The sequence below is a fragment of the Microcebus murinus genome, chromosome 4, assembly GCF_040939455.1.
Source record: "Microcebus murinus isolate Inina chromosome 4, M.murinus_Inina_mat1.0, whole genome shotgun sequence".
Classification (NCBI taxonomy): Eukaryota; Metazoa; Chordata; class Mammalia; order Primates; family Cheirogaleidae; genus Microcebus; species Microcebus murinus.
In genome coordinates, this window is record NC_134107.1 from 57,907,598 (window position 1) to 57,925,381 (window position 17,784).

Consider the following 17,784-nt stretch of genomic DNA (forward strand, 5'->3'; position numbering starts at 1 on the left):
GCTGTGGGGGGTAGGTAATTTAAAATTGTATAGGCTCAGTCATCTCATGTAAAAATTGATAGAGCATCTTTGATAAGTGGCTGTGATTCAGAAGAGCATTTTGAATCTGACATTTGTGAGGTTGGTTTTATTAGTATTTCCTGTTTATGATTGAGGAAGCTAAGGTTCAGAGGATTTGAGGTATGCCAAGGGTCTTGTGACTAATAAGTGGTGTCACTAATATTTGAACCCATGTTTCCAAAATGTTTCCTCTGAGTCTAAAGACCCAAACTGCAGACTCATCTTACCAAAGTAAACTACCCCTTTCTTTACATACAAAAGTTCCATTTTCAAAACATAAAGTGGCGTTTCATCTCTGAGAGGATCAAAATGGGGGTTCATGAAAAGAATATTGTTTTTTCTATGTAGGTCCTTTAATTTACTGATAACTTGATTCTGCTGAACCCCTGATCAGGAGGAATGATTAGCGTATTGGTAGTTAGGGAGATGAGAGATGGTTCTAGCCTGCTCAGATCAGGTATTAAACAGGCTGTGATGATTGGCTAAGCTCAGTTCTGCCTCTCATCATGCCAAACCACAGTGTGCTTACAGCTGTTAGTAGAATAACTGTGGGTACCAGTTAGGAGGCCCAGAAGCTGATCTACTCCTGCAGCCAGTGATTTCCTTATGGTGGGGGGTGGCTCGCCAACCTCTGAGAAGAATTAGAGGCATCCTTTTGGCACAGAGAGCTAGCGTGGGAACTAAGGTAGAAAAACACTTCAATATCCAATTAGGGCCAGCCAGCCTGCCTTGCTAGAGCCTGTGAATTCTGGATGTGTCCACTCCCAATGCCTGTTCATCTGCCAAAATGATGTGATGGCAAACAGATCAGGAAGTAGTTTCAAGCCAGAGTTCAAAGGCAGGTATCCCAGCCTGCAACTAACTTGGGGTATTACTGCCTCAAGCGACTAATTTACCTCTCCTTAAAAGAGGAGATTGGACTAGATTGGTGGTTTTTAAACCTCTCTTTAGTCATGAAATTCTTTTTTGTTGTTGTTGCTCAGGCTAGAGTGAGTGCCATGGTGTCAGCCTAGCTCACAGCAACCTCAAACTCCTGGGCTCAAGCAATCCTGCTGCCTCAGCCTCCCATGTACCTTTGACTACGGGCATGCGCCACCATGCCTGGCTAATTTTTTCTATATATATATATTAGTTGGCCAATTAATTTCTTTCTATTTATAGTAGAGACGGAGTCTCACTCTTTCTCAGGCTGGTTTCGAACTCCTGACCTCAAGCAATCCGCCCGCCTCGGCCTCCAGAGTGCTAGGATTACAGGCGTGAGCCACTGCGCCCAGCAATGAAATTCTTTTTTTTTTTTTTTTTTTTGAGACAGTCTCGCTTTGTTGCCCAGGCTAGAGTGAGTGCCATGGCGTCCGCCTAGCTCACAGCAACCTCAAACTCCTGGGCTCAAGCAATCCTGCTGCCTCAGCCTCCCGAGTAGCTGGGACTACAGGCATGTGCCACCATGCCCAGCTGAGTTTTTTTCTATATATATTAGTTGGCCAATTAATTTCTATTTATAGTAGAGATGAGGTCTCGCTCTTGCTCAGGCTGGTTTTGAACTCCTGACCTCGAGCAATCCGCCACCTCGGCCTCACAGAGTGCTAGGATTACAGGCGTGAGCCACCCGCGCCCGGCCTTGAAATTCTTTATTCAAACAAAATCTCACTCGGAAGCCTTGTGGTCCTGGAAAGGACTCAACAGAACCCCTATGGCGTTTGAAGCCACATTTTGAAAACCAAGGGGCTTTTACTTACAGCCCACTGATTAGGTGACCCTACTTTATGTTCCTTCAGCCTGCCTGTACTTTTCCTAGCCCAGCCCTACCAAGCATTATTATAATTGTCTATCTGTCTTCTCCGCTAAACTGTAAGTTTCGTGAGAGAGCAGAGTCCAAAGCTATCTTGCTCGACATTGTATTTCCTTTGCTTAACATGGTTCCTGGCATACAGTAGGCACTGAGTAAGTATTTGATAATCATTATTTTTGAGTAGAGGAGTAGTAATATCTACCATTTGGTGAATATGATGTGCTAGCTCCTCTGCTTAGTAGTGTATACTTTTATACTAAATGTTTGCAACATCCCTATGAGGATTGAATTATTGTGCTAAATCATGTCTCAAGGTCTCACTCACTCTAATATACTGTGTACTATGTTTCTGATTACTGCCAGGTTTTGGTGCTGCCTTGTCTGCCTAAAATACCTTTCTTTTCCCTCTGTGCCTTTCCAAATGTCACCTGTCCTTTCAGGTTCTAGCCTAAGGCCCGCTTCTTTTGATCTACACTGGTATCATTTTCCCCTGTGTTTTTTTTTTTTCCTGTGTAGTTTTGTTCCTTCATTTAACAATTTAGTCATCAAACTTCTGAAGCACCTTCTGTGTGCCAGGCTCTGTGATATGCCTGATAATACCAAGATGGATAAAGTGTGATAATTGCCCTCAAGGAGTTCACAGGCTAGTGTGGGTAAAGAAAGACTGATAAATACTGCAAAAACATATCACAGGCACTTTAATAGTGGAGTAGGTGCAGTGGGTACCTCAAGGAGGAAGTGGCCATCAGTGTCACATCTCTTCCCAGTGAGGTTGTTAAGTCCCTAGCAGGCAGGCTGTAGAAGTTACCATCTCTGGCTTCTTCAAAGCAGTAATTACTGTTTTATTTTTTGTTTGTTTGTTTTTACTCCTGTGGGTCTCTCCCTATAGACATTTGGTAAGTGTTCTTTGTTTCTAGGGACTTTTCTTCTCTAGGGATTCTTGGTCCAAACCAAGATTTTATTGAAGGATTGAGGCATGAGTGACTGAAGTTTAATCTTGACTGTCTGACTATCTTTGGATTTTTTTAGGCACATAAAATGAGTGATAAGCATAGTGTAGTGGAAAAACAACAACACTAGAATAGTAAACAGTAGACCCAGATTCTAGGCTAGGAATTTCAGCAGATTTTATCTCAGAGGCAGGTCACTGGTAGTAGATGCTTAGAAGGCTGTGTTGGGAAGGACTCTGAGGCCAGGCCTCAGCAGGAAAGAGTGCTGTGCCACATCCTTTGCCAAGTGGTTTAGATGCATAATCTAATTTAATACCACAGCGTTATATGATAGGTACTATTACTATTATCCCCATATTACAGATGGGGAAACTGAGGCATGGAGAATTTGAGTAACTTGCCCAATATCATATAGCTAGATAAGTGACTGAACTGGTGTTCAAATCCAAGACTGCTCCAGTGCCTGTGCTTTTAACCATTCTGGGTTTTAACCATTCTGCTTTTAACCATTCTGGCTTTTAACCATTCAGTATGAGTACTATATACTTCCCATCCTATTCTACACTAGACATTTCTATGTAAAGGTGAGACTTCATTTCCACAGGTGATCTGGCTGGGATCATGGTATTTGTCTGTCTTTCCTGCCAGACTGTGTTCTCCTTGAAAGCTCTATTCATTCTTATATCCCTGGTGCCTATCATAGGGTATGACTCAATAAATATATGAATATATGAACTCAGGAAGGATTCCAGTCTCTCTGTACTTCAGTTCTTCATCTGTGAAATGATAGCTTTAGATTAGATAACTTTTGAGGTCTCTTGCAACTTCGAGAGTCCTGGATCCCAGTGTTTTACTTTGCCTTGTGTTTGCTATAATTCCTAGCAGGTATTCAGTAAATACTAGTGAATGACTGAATGAATGAGGGAATAATTATTTTTAATAATCTGTGCTAATAATATTGGGATGACAGAAGAAAAACTGGTGATGGGCAAAGAATAGACAAAAAGGTTTACATACAAGCTCCAATTCCATCACCTTTGCCTTTGGAATGCAGTCAGAGTCTCATACTCTGGCAGATACCTTTGCAGATTACCACTTGGCTTCAAATTACAACAGCCACCATCCCAAGCTCATCCTTGCTTTTTGCAGGTTACATTTTTTACTAACTTTATAACTTAATAACTCATCTGCTTCCAGAAGGAATTTAAGGTGTCATCTGGTCAGTTAAAGGGGGGTAGGAGAGAAGACAAGGAAAGATGAAGAGGAGTGTTTTAACACCTTGTGCGCAGGGACTATCTTTTCACCTTTGTACATTTCTCAGTGCTTGGCACATAGCAGATAGCAACATATTTACTGAATACATGAGAATGCTTCTAGGTGTGGATTTTGCTCAGGATAAAGGAAATATTGAATAAGTTGCAAAGGTTGACCAACAGGCTTACTATATGTTCTGGAAATAACAATAGCTCTGACTAGTATTTGCTTATAAACTGCTTAAGCATTTTAATTTTTAATTAATGCCATATCACTTCTTACCAATAATTCGTAAGCACAGAATCTGAGGACCTGCTTTCTGTTCCCATAGCACCCTGCACAGATTTCTATCAGCACTTACCCGGTTGTATTGTTAGTCTCCCCCATTAGGCAATGAACTCTTGGAGGGGACAGAACCGTATCATTTCTCCTCTCTGTGTACTCAACACCTAATCTTGCATAGTGGCTAGCATAGAATAGGTATTCAAATGTTGATTGAACTTGAATCTTAAAATCTAGTTGAGTACCCATGTTGAGCATCCTCAGAAAATGATCACCCAGTCTGTATTTCAACCTCTCTGATGGTAGGCAGCTTATCATTCAATGGTTAGCCTGTTCCCTCTTTGAATACTTCTGTTGCAATATTCTTCAGATTGGGCTAGAATTCTTTTTTATGTATTGCTTCAACTTTTTAGTCTTCATGGTACCTTTTTCCAGATTCTGCTTCTTTGTATCACTGACAAGCACTGCCAGAGAATGCCTCTGGGGAATGTAGGCCTAGTATACCTGGGGCTATTTGGCTTAAAAGCTTACTCCATGGCCAACCTAAGGTAATCCTACTAGTGTCATTTCTCATCTCTATTTTATTTCATTGTTTTTCCTTCTTGAAATCATTTGTTATCTCCTTATTCCTCAGAGAAAAATCTGTAGGTAAACATAAACTCATTAGTTCTCTCTAAAGTGCAGCTTTCCCAAGAGGATGCTCGGTCATGGCTATGGGGTTTTTGGCCCTGGAAAGCTAAGGAGAAACTGGGGAAAGGGGAAGCAGAGAGTGTAAGTTCTGCCAACGTTTTTGTTCTTTTTCGCTTTCCTTCACAGGGTGTTATCAATAACAATGCACTCTTTTCTTTAGAAGTCTAATATGACATTTTACTCCCTCTTGCCCATAGGATTGAGCCTAACCACTTCAGAGCTTATAGTTTAGTGCCCTACAAAAACAATCTTTTTGCCTCCTATTCTCATGATAACAATAATAGCCAACTTTTTTTTTTTTTTTTGAGTCAGGGGTCTCACTTTGTGGCCTAGGCTAGAGTACAGTGGCATCCTCATAGCTCACTGCAACCTAAAACTCCTGCCCTCAAGCGATGCTCCTGCCTTGGCTTCCCAAAGTGTTAGGATTACAGGCATGAGGCACCATGCCCAGCCAATAATAGCTAACTTTTTTAGTGCACTGTGTGCCAGGCACTGAGCTAAGCATTTTATGTGTATTAATTCTTTTCTCTCTTTATTTAAACTTTTATTTACATTATTTTATTTTACATGTATTATTTGCTGAATTTATTCTCCTGCCATACATTTTTTTTCTTCAGTTTCTTCTGGGATATGTTTTTCTTATGTTGACAGAGTTGCTCATAGTGTAGTGAATAAGTCAGTCAGTAAACAGATGTAATAACTGCTTTAATGTGAAGAAGTGAAGAGATCTCTGAGAGCACAAAAAATGGCAGGCCAAGCATCAGGGGAGGCTCCCTAGGAGAAGTAACGCCTAAGCTAAGTGTGAAAGATGACTAGAAATTAACCCTTAAGTTCAGCATTATTCTGCATTTTGAAGCATGTGCAGCAAAAATTCAGTGCCACCGGCTAAGTGTTTAGCCTTACTGTTTGGCTTAGGTACACCTACCAACTTCACAGTTATAATGATAGAATGGTATACATTGCTTCTGTAAAATGACATCTTTCAGATACTTCGTGGCTTTTTGTTATGCATACCCTTGTTGGCCTGGACAGTTTCATGGGTGTTCTTAAAGTGAACATGAATTTGAATCTATTGATTTGCATGATTTTGTGGGGTTTTCTGGGTCATGTTAATAGCGAACCATTTTACAGATCACCTCAGTCTCTAATGGGAAGAAGAAAAGCTAATTCTGTTTTTTAAATAATAATTACTACTATTATCTCCGTTTTCCAGATGAGAAAAACTGAGACATAGAAGTAACTTATTCAAGTTTGCATAGCCTGTAAGTGGAGCTGGGATTTTTTTTTTTTTTTTTTTTTGAGACAGAGTCTTACTCTGTCACTCTGGGTAGCGTGCAGTGGCATCATCATAGCTCACTGCAGCCTCAAACTCCTGGGCTTAAGTGATCCTCTTGCCTCAGCCTCCCGAGCAGTTGGGACTACAGGCGTGTGTTACCATGCCTAGCTAATTTTTTCTATTTTTGGTAGAGATGGGGTCTCCTCTTGCTTTTGCTCAGGCTGGTCTCAAACTCGTGATCTCAAGTGATCCTCACGCCTTGGCCTCCTGGAGTGCCAGGATTACCGGCGTGAGCCACTGAGCCCAGCCTGGAGTTGGGATTTGAACCTGAAGATATGATTTGCCATAATAGCACCATTGCTAGTGTATCCTATAATGTGGATTCACTGTTTTCAAAATTCACCATATGTTTATTGTGCCTTAAATGCCAGGTACTTTATTTGGTCTGCAGAATTCATAAGTGGATAAAGAAACTATCTCTGCTTCAGAAGAGTTTATGGTCCAGTGGGGAGACGAACCCATCAAATAATGATGACAGTATAGTGTGATGAGTAGAGTTATGAGTTATATACAAGATAAAAGTATACAGGAGTTCTTAAGCATATTCATAGTAGCATTAGGGAAAACTTCAGAGAGGATATGACATTTAGGCTGATTCTTTTTCTTTTTCTTTTTTTTTTTTTTTGAGACAGAGTCTCACTTTGTTGCCCAGGCTAGAGTGAGTGCCATGGCATCAGCCTAGCTCACAGCAACCTCAGTCTCCTGGGCTCAAGCAAACCTCCTGCCTCAGCCTCCCAAGTAGCTGGGACTACAGGCATGTGCCACCATGCCCAGCTAATTTTTTCTATATATATATTAGTTGGCCAATTAATTTCTTTCTATTTATAGTAGAGATGGGGTCTCGCTCTTACTCAGGCTGATTTCGAACTCCTGACCTTGAGCAATCCGCCCGCCTCGGCCTCCCAGAGTGCTAGGATTACAGGCGTGAGCCACTGCGCCTGGCCTAGGCTGATTCTTAAAAGTTTACTACATGGATAGGAGGCCCGTTAGGCCAAGGTAAAAGCCCATATATTCGAATCAAGACCTGAGTTATGAAGACCTAGCAATTATAAGATTTGGAAAAAGATAATATTTCAAATGGAGGGTAAAGCAAGCACAAATTAATGGGATTGAGCCAGACATGTCCTGGGAATAAAAAAAAGGCCAGTGTGACTGGATCATAGTTATCAATGGGAAAATAGTGCTGTATGAGATCAGGGAGTCTGGCAGAGTCGGAACTGTAAGGCCTTATAGATGCTGCTATACATGTTGAATTTTATTGAGAGTACGATGAGAATATTGAGAGTACAATGAGAAGATTTTGATTGATTTTAAAAATGGGAGTGAGATCAGCTAAATTACATGTTTTAACAGATCTTTCTGGCTGCTTTAAGGTGAATGGATTATAGCGGATCCCTTGAGGAGAGGGTTAAGAGGCTATTGTAGTAGTCCAGATGAGAAATGATAGTGTTTTGGAGTTGGAGGTGTCTTAGTCCTTCTGGGCTGCTATAAAAGAATTCTTTAGACTGGGTAATTTATAAACAATAGAAATTTCTCGCAGTTCTGGAGGCTGGGAAGGCTAAGATCAAGGTGCCAGCAGATTTGGTATCTGGTGAGGACTGTGCTTCAAAGATGGTGTGCCTTGTTGCTGTGTCCTCACAAGGTGGAAGGGATGAACCGGCTCCCTCAAGTTCCTATTCATGGGGGCTCTGCCTTCATGACCTAATCACTTCCTAAAGGCTCTACCTTTTATACTGTTGTATTGGAAATTAGGTTTCAACATTTGAATTTTGGAGGAAAACAAACATTCAGACCGTGACAGGGAGTAGCAGAGACGTTGGAGAAAAGTGGGTGAATGTAGAATATGTTTTTACTTTGAGGTAGAACCTATAGGACTTGCTGGTAGATTGGATTTGCTTTGACTTGAGTAAATGGCATCACTATGGTGCTATTAGGCACCATGTTAATTAGGCACTTGGAAATATGAACTCAAAGCTCAGGGGAGAGGTCTGGACATTGGTCTGGGACTCTGAATATCTGCTTCTTTTTTTTCTTGGAGACAGAGTCTCACTCTGTCACCCTGAGTGGAGTACAGTTGCATCATCATAGCTCACTGCAACCTCAAACTTCTGTGCTCAAGCGATCCTCCTGCCTCAGTCTCTCAAGTATCTGGGACTACAGGTGCACACTATGATGCCCAGCTAATTTTTCTATATTTAGTAGAAATGGGATCTTGCTCTTGCTCAGGCTGGTCTTGAACTCCTGAGCTCAAGCAATCCTCCTGCCTCAGCCTCTCAGAGTGCTAGGATTACAGGTTTGAGTCACCATGCCCAGCCTAATATCTGGCTTTTTATCCTAGCTCTACCAGAAAACTATTCTCTGTGACAAATCAGTAAAGCAATGCTATCAGCTTTAAAATAATTATGAAGTTATCCATACATCAAATACTGCACATTTACCAAGGTACTGTATTAAATGTGAGGGATAACAAAGACATAGGCCCTGCCCTCGAGTTGCTCATAATGTAGTGAATAAGTCAGTCAGTAAACAGATGTAATAACTGCTTTAATGTGAAGAAGTGAAGAGATCTCTGAGAGCACAAAAAATGGCAGGCCAAGCATCAGGGGAGGCTCCCTAGGAGAAGTAACGCCTAAGCTAAGTGTGAAAGATGACTAGAAATTAACCAGCTAAAGAAAGAAGGGAAGGGCCCGCTAGGCAGGAGGAGCAACATGTGCAAGGTGGGAGGTGAGAGAGAGAATGGCACTTTCAGGGAACTGCATGCAGTATTATTGGAGCATTGGAGTAGAAGGTGGGGAGTGATGATAAAGTAGGAAGACTGGAAAGGGAGGCAGATGTGATAACATGAAGGAGTTTGGATTTTTATGTGTAGTTAATGATTAGGTATGGAAGAGCTTTAAGAACATACATGAGTGACATGGAACAGATTTGCTTTTTAGAAAAATCACTCTGAGGGCAGAAATGGAGAATAGATTAAAGGGGCAGAGAAAATTTGCCTTGCTCCAGGCAAGTAGGGCTTCCAGATTTATCTAATTATAAAGTGCACATAATTTCTGGGGTATTATATATGCTGCAGGGGAGCATATGTTAAGTATCAAAGGAGTGGGGAGCAGAGGAAGGTAAAACTGGAAAGGCAGAATGGTGTCAGATCATAACCTTTTGTGGTTCCAAGAGCTCACTCTCAGAGCATTCATGGAGGGCATTGTGTAGCTTACTGAGGAGTTCTTGCTTTCTTTTATAGGCAGCATTGGGACATCAGAAGATTTTGAACTTGGGTGACACAGTGACTTGAGAATGGCTTGAAGTTCAAGGGCCTGGATTAAGTTTGTAGCTTGAGTCATTAGAAGAGGAAGGAAGGGATGGTAGAGAGATTTCTGTCCCCCTGACCTAAGCCTTCTGGCACCACGAGACATGAACTTCAGTTTTCCTTCTCCCCAAAGCTTCCTTCATTCCTAGCTGTATACTATGTTAAATTTGGAAAGTATTTACTGTTGGCTATTAATGATCAAATAGGGTTTCATGTTAGTATTTATCTTACAAGGAAGAGTCACTTCTAACTTATCAGCCACTAGGATGGAACAACTTTGTTAGCTCCACATCTCTGATGTGGTCCAGATGCCAGCCTGTCTCCTCTCTTCTGGATCAAGTTCTGAGCTCCTTAGGGAGTAGAAAGGGCACTTCCAGCAGAAACAAAGTATTATTCACTGCTGTGGATGAATGAACATAGCTTGTGACTGCCATGTTTTTGATATCTTCCAGTGGCAAAAGGAATGGAGGGAGAGGGCCAGTTTTCCTTATTTATCTTTCTTGACACAATGATGGGGAATTTTGATAGTAACTAATGGTGTAGGCCACTACAGGGATGGTTTATACAAAAGTTGCTTCATCCTCATAGAGAGTAGCAGCTGTTTCAGGGGTGAATGGTAGTAGCAGTGTATTCACAGATAAGTGCTATTGGTTTCAGATGGCTTTCCCAGTTCCTCTGAGTTTTTCTGCAGCAGCATCCCTACTATGCAAGAGAGAATTAACCCTTTGCACTTGCTTGCTTTTTTCTCGATTCCTTTATTTTACTCGGGATTTAATTTTTTAAATACCCCAGATTTTACAAAGCGTGGCAGTAGAATAAAAAACTGGAGTTTCTTTTCATACAAACTTATTTGTTTTGATTTCTTTATATTTCAAATTATTGATACATTCAAAGAGTAATTTTAATCTCTATAATTTTTGCTAACCGTGTTGTCATACTCGACATCCGAGTGCAAAGGGTTAAGAGAGAATTAATTACTCGGTGTATGAGTGTTTCCCAAGCATTTGCCTTGTTTCTAGTACTAGGTGTGAAGTGTGAGGGAGATGCAGAATAAGCAATTATCCTTATCTTCAAAGCAGTTAATATTATTTAACATCCATCTAACATTTATTGAACATATACAACGTATCAGATTATGTGTTTGTTCTCTGAAATACAAAGACAAATGAGATTCAAATGATCCTTGGACCATTTTGCACTCACTCAGATGGCTAAATGGGAGAAAATATTTGAAATTCATATATTAATAAAGGATTTGTTTACAGAATATATAAAGAATTCTTATATAATTCTTATAACTCTCAACAATATAAAGACAACCTAATAAAAAATGGGCAAAAGATCTGATAGACTTTTCTCCAAAGAAAATATAGATAATAAGCATGTGAAAAGATGTCCAGCATCATTAGCCAGCAGAGAAATGCAAGTCAAAACCACAGTAATCACTTCATACCCACTAGGATGCTGTACAGAAAAGACAGAGAATAACAGGTGTTGACAAGCATGTGTAGAAATTGTAACTCTCATATACTGCTGGTGGGACTGCTGTGAAAATAGTCTGGCAGTTCCTTAAAAGGTTAAGCATAGAGTTATCATGTGACCGAGCAGTTCTACCCTTAGGTGTATAAGAGAAATAAAAAATGTTCACACAAAAAATTATATACAAATCTTCATAGCAATATTATTTAATAGTCAAAAATGAAAACAACCCAGGTGTCCATCAACTGATGAATAGATAAATAAAATGTGTATATGCATACAATGGAATATTATTTACTAAGAAGAGTAAACTGATACATGCTGTAACATAGGTGACCTTTGAAAACATGCTAAGGGAAAGAAGACAGTCACAGAAGATGACATATTGAATGAATTCATTTTTATGAAAGGTCCAGAAAAGGCAAATCTGTGAACATGTAAAGTAGATTAATAGTTGCCAGTGTCTGAGGGTGGGAATAAGGAGTCAGCAAGTGAGCATGAGGTTTTTTTTTTTGTTTTTTTTTTTTTTGAGACAGAGTCTCGCTTTGTTGCCCAGGCTAGAGTGAGTGCCGTGGCGTCAGCCTAGCTCACAGCAACCTCAAACTCCTGGGCTCAAGCGATCCTTCTGTCTCAGCCTCCCAAGTAGCTGGGACTACAGGCATGTGCCACCATGCCCGGCTAATTTTTTCTATATATATTAGTTGGCCAATTAGTTTCTTTCTATTTATAGTAGAGACGGGGTCTCGCTCTTGCTCAGGCTGGTTTTGAACTCCTGACCTCGAGCAATCCGCCCGCTTCGGCCTCCCAGAGAGCTAGGATTACAGGCGTGAGCCACCGTGCCCGGCTGAGGTTTTTTTTTTTTAGAGTGATGGAAATGATTTAAAATAAAGTGGTTGCATTTTATTTTAAATATACTAACAGTTGAGCCAGACAGTGAAGGTGAGAAGAGAATTCTAGGGAGAGAAGACAACAGCAGCCAGAGCACTGAGGGATGAAAGAAAGGGGGCATGTTAGTTTAGAATGGTAAGTAGTTCAGTGTGGCTATAGTATAAGCCATTTGATAAGGAGTGGTAAGATAAAGGAGTTGGTTGGCCCAGAAGTCCCTTGTGTGTCCTGCTAAGGAGTCTGAACTTTAACCCAAAAGCAATAGAAAGTCATGAAAGTTTATCAAAGTAGGAGGATGATGTGGTCAGCTACGTGTCTGCTAAAGATCATTTTGGCTGCTCATATGTTATGAATATCTGCTGACAAGGTTAGAGAGGGATATCACTTTGGAGGCCAATATGATTGTTCAAGAAAGAGGAAGGGGCAAAGTCTTAAGGCAGTATGGCAATGAAAAATTCAAGGGAGATGTTATACATGGGTAGATATGATCTACACTTGAACAGTACAGGCTGTAAAGGCCTTAGGAGTTCGTAGAGGATAGTTCTGTTTTGGAGCAGTTTCTGGAGGAGATGGCATCTGGATTGAGTCTTTAAGGATGGATAGGAAAGTTTAGATTTTATGGGAAGTTGGTATGTATATAGGAAAGAGTGAGAGAGGAGGCCAGGTGGGGAGAAAGGCAGACTGAGAAATATTAATTTGGTGGGATAGGAATTGAAGAACCAAAGAAACAAATTTTAGGTGCCTCCAAATTTGAAAAATTTAATTTAAGAAGTTTCTTAACTAGACTGGCCTGAAGGATATGCTTTCTGCTGATGGCAGGAGGGGTAAGATCATGAAGGGCAGGCAGCGTCTATAGCAGTTGATACAGCCAGCATCTACTTTCACTTCTCTGCCCAGCGTGAAATTTGGCTAAGCATATCCAATGTCTGTATGATCCCCAGATGATTTATAACCTTGGAGGTCTGAAAGGTAAGGTGGTTTCACTTTGATTTATTAGCCTTGAATTCTTGGCAAAGCTAAGGAGTTGGGGAAGTATGTGAATGAGAGGAGAATGGGGAGCTATGAATGTGGGTATCCTGTGAACCTTTGGACTTCACTTGTTATCCTAATTACCCAGATAGAGGCAGCTAGCCTGGTGGTTGTGCTGTGTTCCTGCCAGGTTCATGAGCTAGCTAATCTTTCCTATCTGAGGCTTACACGGCATTTTTTAGTGTATCAGTGGTTATCCTTATCATATTATGTTTAATAGCATGTCTCCCCCTACTCCCTGGATTATGAATACATCAAGGGCAAAGGTCGGGCTTATTCATCTGTAATGTTTTGTGAAAGAATGATGTTTCTAGCCACATGGTTGATCGGTCTTTAATGTGGAAGGATCAACTAAGATGTCTGAAAAGCTGGATTGCTCAGCCAAAGAGGTAGTGGATAAGGTGTTAGAGTTTAGAGTCATTTTTAGTTAGCAGGTACTCGAAGCCAGGGTGGAAGGCCATCCTCTGAGTGATGGATATTCCTGGTGTATGCATATCGTAGTCACTTGATTTATTGATTTAATTTGGTAGCATCCAGTTATATCATACTTTACTACATTAAAGACATTTTGCTTTTACTTCTATGGTAACTAAGGACACTGTGGCAATTTTGAAAACCAAAATATTGTAGCCTACTCCAAAGTTTTAGAGTTAGACAGATTAGGTATGAATTATTATAGCATTTTAGCTTATGGTACCTTGAAAGTTAGTCATCTAAGGCAACCCTCTCATTTTATAGATGTGGAAACTGAGGGATAGAGGAAAGTGCTCTTTTTGTTGGCATATAGCACATAAAGAGCTGTGTCAGATTAGGACCTATAATTATTTTTCTCTTTACTGAGAAGGGGGTAGTTGTTGCCCTGAAGTCATTTCTTGGAGTGAAAACTGGGAGTGAGATAAAACCCCAGGAAATAAGACTTACCACATGGACTAAGTGTCACTGTCCATTCCACCTAGCATGTTCTCTTGGTGCTAGAAACTTTTTGGAGAAACCGGAGTGTCTGTATGTAGCAACAAAATAGCCCCCCTTTTCACTCTTTTTTTCCTTATTCTGCTTTATTTTTGATAGCACTGCTACAAGAAATTATTTCATATATGTATGTATTTATATATTTATTATCTGTCTTCTGCATTAGAAGGTAAGTTTTATAAGGGGAGAGACTTTGTTTTATGCCTGTCTTGTGATTGAATGAATGAATGAACAAATGAACAGATGTTTATTGGCTACCTTTAAGATACCAGGCACATGCTTTCTATGACTTTGACATTTGTAGGTCAGTGACATGTCTATTTTTTTGGTTGGGTTTGATCATGCATGAATGCGTCTAAACCCTTAAATACAGAATATGTGCTATTGTCAAAGTGCTCTATAGCGCTTATATTAATATGGTTGAGGTTACTTTTTTATGGATTTAGGCAATGTGAGATTTAGTGTGCATCTAAGCCTCATTCTGCTTGATCAGACCCAATAGAGAAGAGGGTCTCAGAAGAGCAATGCGACTAGGCAGCTGAGGGAAGAACACTTAATCTGTAGCTGTGAGGAGATAGCAGGGCCCGTTAGTTATAGTAGACACAATGCCTAGCGGCTCACAAAAATGTTTTAATTTCTTCTAAAATCAGAAGAAAAAGGTGGCTATAATTCAATTTGGATTATACATCTTTATGGCAATGCAGTGGTAAAATGTATTTCTTTTATATATATACATATGTATACACACACACACACACATATATTTGTTTTATAGAAGAAGAGATTCACAAAGGCAAAAATGTTTAAGATCCATGAAAATCGTAATGTGGCTCTGGCAGGACCTTCTGACAACTAGTCATTGGCTTGGCTGCTTGAAGCCTTAGGCCCTGATGCTGGTTTCTCTCTGAAGTTCTGTGGCCCTCTCCCCAGCATTCCTCCTCCGGCCCCCAATCACCATGATTTTTGATGAGTCATTTCTCTGCTTTATATCTCATCTGTGCTTTCTATAAAATGAAAATGATTGTGCTTCCTGGGCTGAGTAAATTCCTGCCTTTAAAAGAGCTTAATTATTTCTGTCTTGTCTTCTCAAGGGCAGGGGAAAAGTTTGGTTCACCTTTGTATCTCCATGCCTAATCCAGGACCTGCATGTTTAGAATAGGAATACCTGAAATGTACAATGGGAATTAATTAAATGAATAAATGTATTAAACCTCACAGATAGCTTCAGAGGTACGTGTGTGTGTGTGTGTGTGTGTGTGTATGAGTGAAATAGTTTTCTAGATACCTTTTAGTCTTTTCTGAGAGTCCATCAGCAAAATTTATAGAGCTGTGGGGACACTGAAGAAGTGGAAAATGAGGGTGATATACCATGTTGGAGGGTAAAGTGCCAATGTGAAGAATCAGGTCAGATGAGTAAAGAATAGTGTTGTTAGCAAATGATGCTGGGACAACTGGATAGCCACATGCTAAAGAATGAAGCTGGATCTCTACTTCACACTGTAAAAAAATTAACTCAAATGAACCAAAGACCTTAAAAAAACTATAAAACTCTTTGAAGAAAACATAGGGATAAATCTTCATGGCCAGATTAGGCAATGATTTCTTAGATATGACACCCAAAGCACAAGCAACAAAAGAAAAAATATATAAATTGGACTTCATCAAAATTAAAAACTTCTGTGCTGCAAAAGACACCCACAAGAAAGTGAAAAGATAGCCCACAGAATGGGAGAAAATATTTGCACATCATATATTGGATGAGGGGCTTTGTGTCCAGAATATATAAAGAATTTTTACAATTCAACAGTAAAAAGATAACCCAATAAAGCTGAGCATGGTGGTGTGCACCTGTAGTCTCAGCTTCTTGGAAGGCTGAGGCAGAGGGATTTTTGAACCCAGGAGTTTGAGACTATAGTGTGCAATGATTGTGCCTGGTAATTGCCACTGCACTCCAGCCTGGGCAACACAGTGAGACCCTGTCTTTAAAAAAAAAAATGAGCAAAGGATATCAATAGACTTTTTTCCAAAGAAGATATACAAATGGCCAAAGAACATGTAAAAAGATGGTCAACATCATTAGCCATGAGGGAAATGGAAACTTGAAACCACATTGAGATACCATTTCATATCCACTGGGATGCTTTAATCAAAAAGGCAGAAATTACAAGTCTTGTCAAGGATGTAGAAAAATTAGAATCCTCACATGCTGCTGGTGGGACTGTAAAATGGTGCAGCTGCTATGGAAAAGAGTTGGGCAGTTTCTCAAAAGATTGAGGATAGAGTTACCATATGACCCAGCAGTTCTCCTAAGTATATACTCAAGAGAAATGAAAACATAAAATTTACAGATGGGTTTTCATAGCATTATCTGTGACAGCCAAAAAGTAGAAACAATTCCAGAAACAAGTCCATCAAATGTTGAATTGATAAATAAAATGTGACGTATTCATACAATGGAATATTGTTTGGCAATAAAAAGAAATGACCTACAATAACATGCTACAAAATGGATGAGTCTTGAAAAAATTATACCAAGTTTCAGAAGCCAGCCACATATTCTATGATCCCATTTATATGAACTACCCAGAAGAGGCAGATCTGTAGAGACAGAAAGTAAATTAGTGGTTGCCTTGGGCTAGGGGGAGAATGAGGAGTGACTGCTGATTGGCATGTGGTTTCTTTTTGGGGTGATGAAAATGTTCTAAACTTAGTAGTGATGGTGGCACAATTCTGTAAGTATTAATATACTAAAAGACCACTGAATAGTATATTTTATTTTTTAATTGTGAATTAATCACTTATAATTGTATAAATTTATGGGGTACAAAGTGATAGTATAACTTATGAATAATTAAATCAACCTAGTAACATATCCGTCACCTCAAATACTTAACATTTTTTTTTTTTTTTTTTTTTGAGACAGAGTCTCGCTTTGTTGCCCAGGCTAAAGTGAGTGCCGTGGCGTCAGCCTAGGTCACAGCAACCTCAAACTCCTGGGCTCAAGCAATCTTGCTGCCTCAGCCTCCCGAGTAGCTGGGACTACAGGCATGTGCCGCCATGCCCGGCTAATTTTTTGTATATATTTTTAGTTGGTCAATTAATTTCTTTCCATTTATAGTAGAGACGGGGTCTCGCTCTTGCTCAGGCTGGTTTTGAACTCCTGACCTCGAGCAATCCGCCCGCCTCGGCCTCCCAGAGTGCTCGGATTACAGGCGTGAGCCACCACGCCCGTCCACTTAACATTTTTTGTGGTGAGAACATTTGAAATTCACTATCATAGCAATTTTTTTTTTTTTTTTTTTTTGAGACAGAGTCTCACATTGTTGCCCAGGCTAGAGTGAGTGCCATGGCATCAGCCTAGCTCACAGCAACCTCAAACTCCTGGACTCAAGCAATCCTGCTGCCTCAGCCTCCCGAGTAGCTGGGACTACAGGCATGCACCACCATGCCCGGCTAATTTTTCTATATATAATAGTTGGCCAATTAATTTCTTTCTATTTATAGTAGAGACAGGGTCTCACTCTTGCTCAGGCTGGTTTTGAACTCCTGACCTCGAGCAATCTGCCCACCTTGGCCTCCCAGAGTGCTAAGATTACAGGCGTGAGCCACCACGCCCGGCCTCTCATAGCAATTTTGAAATGTACAATAATCTAGTATTCACTGTATTCACCTTACTGTACAATAAAATTCAAAAGAAGAAAAAAACAGGCCAGGTGTGGTGGCTCACATCTATAATACCAGCACTTTGGGAGGTTGA

General features: G+C 40.3%; 1 protein-coding gene across 5 annotated transcripts in view; it reads left to right on the forward strand.

Moving 5' to 3' along the window:
- The window catches only part of RNF121 (ring finger protein 121), a 75,883-nt gene that overhangs the window by 3,283 nt on the left and 54,816 nt on the right, over positions 1–17,784 (forward strand). Inside the window, exon 1 of one of the 5 annotated variants that reach the window (XM_076002267.1) lies at positions 12,958–12,998. The exons of the other annotated variants lie outside the window; for them this stretch is intronic. The gene's annotated coding sequence lies outside the window, so the exon portion shown is untranslated. Of the gene's footprint in view, positions 1–12,957; positions 12,999–17,784 lie in introns of those variants that run through there. 5 annotated transcript variants of the gene reach the window in all.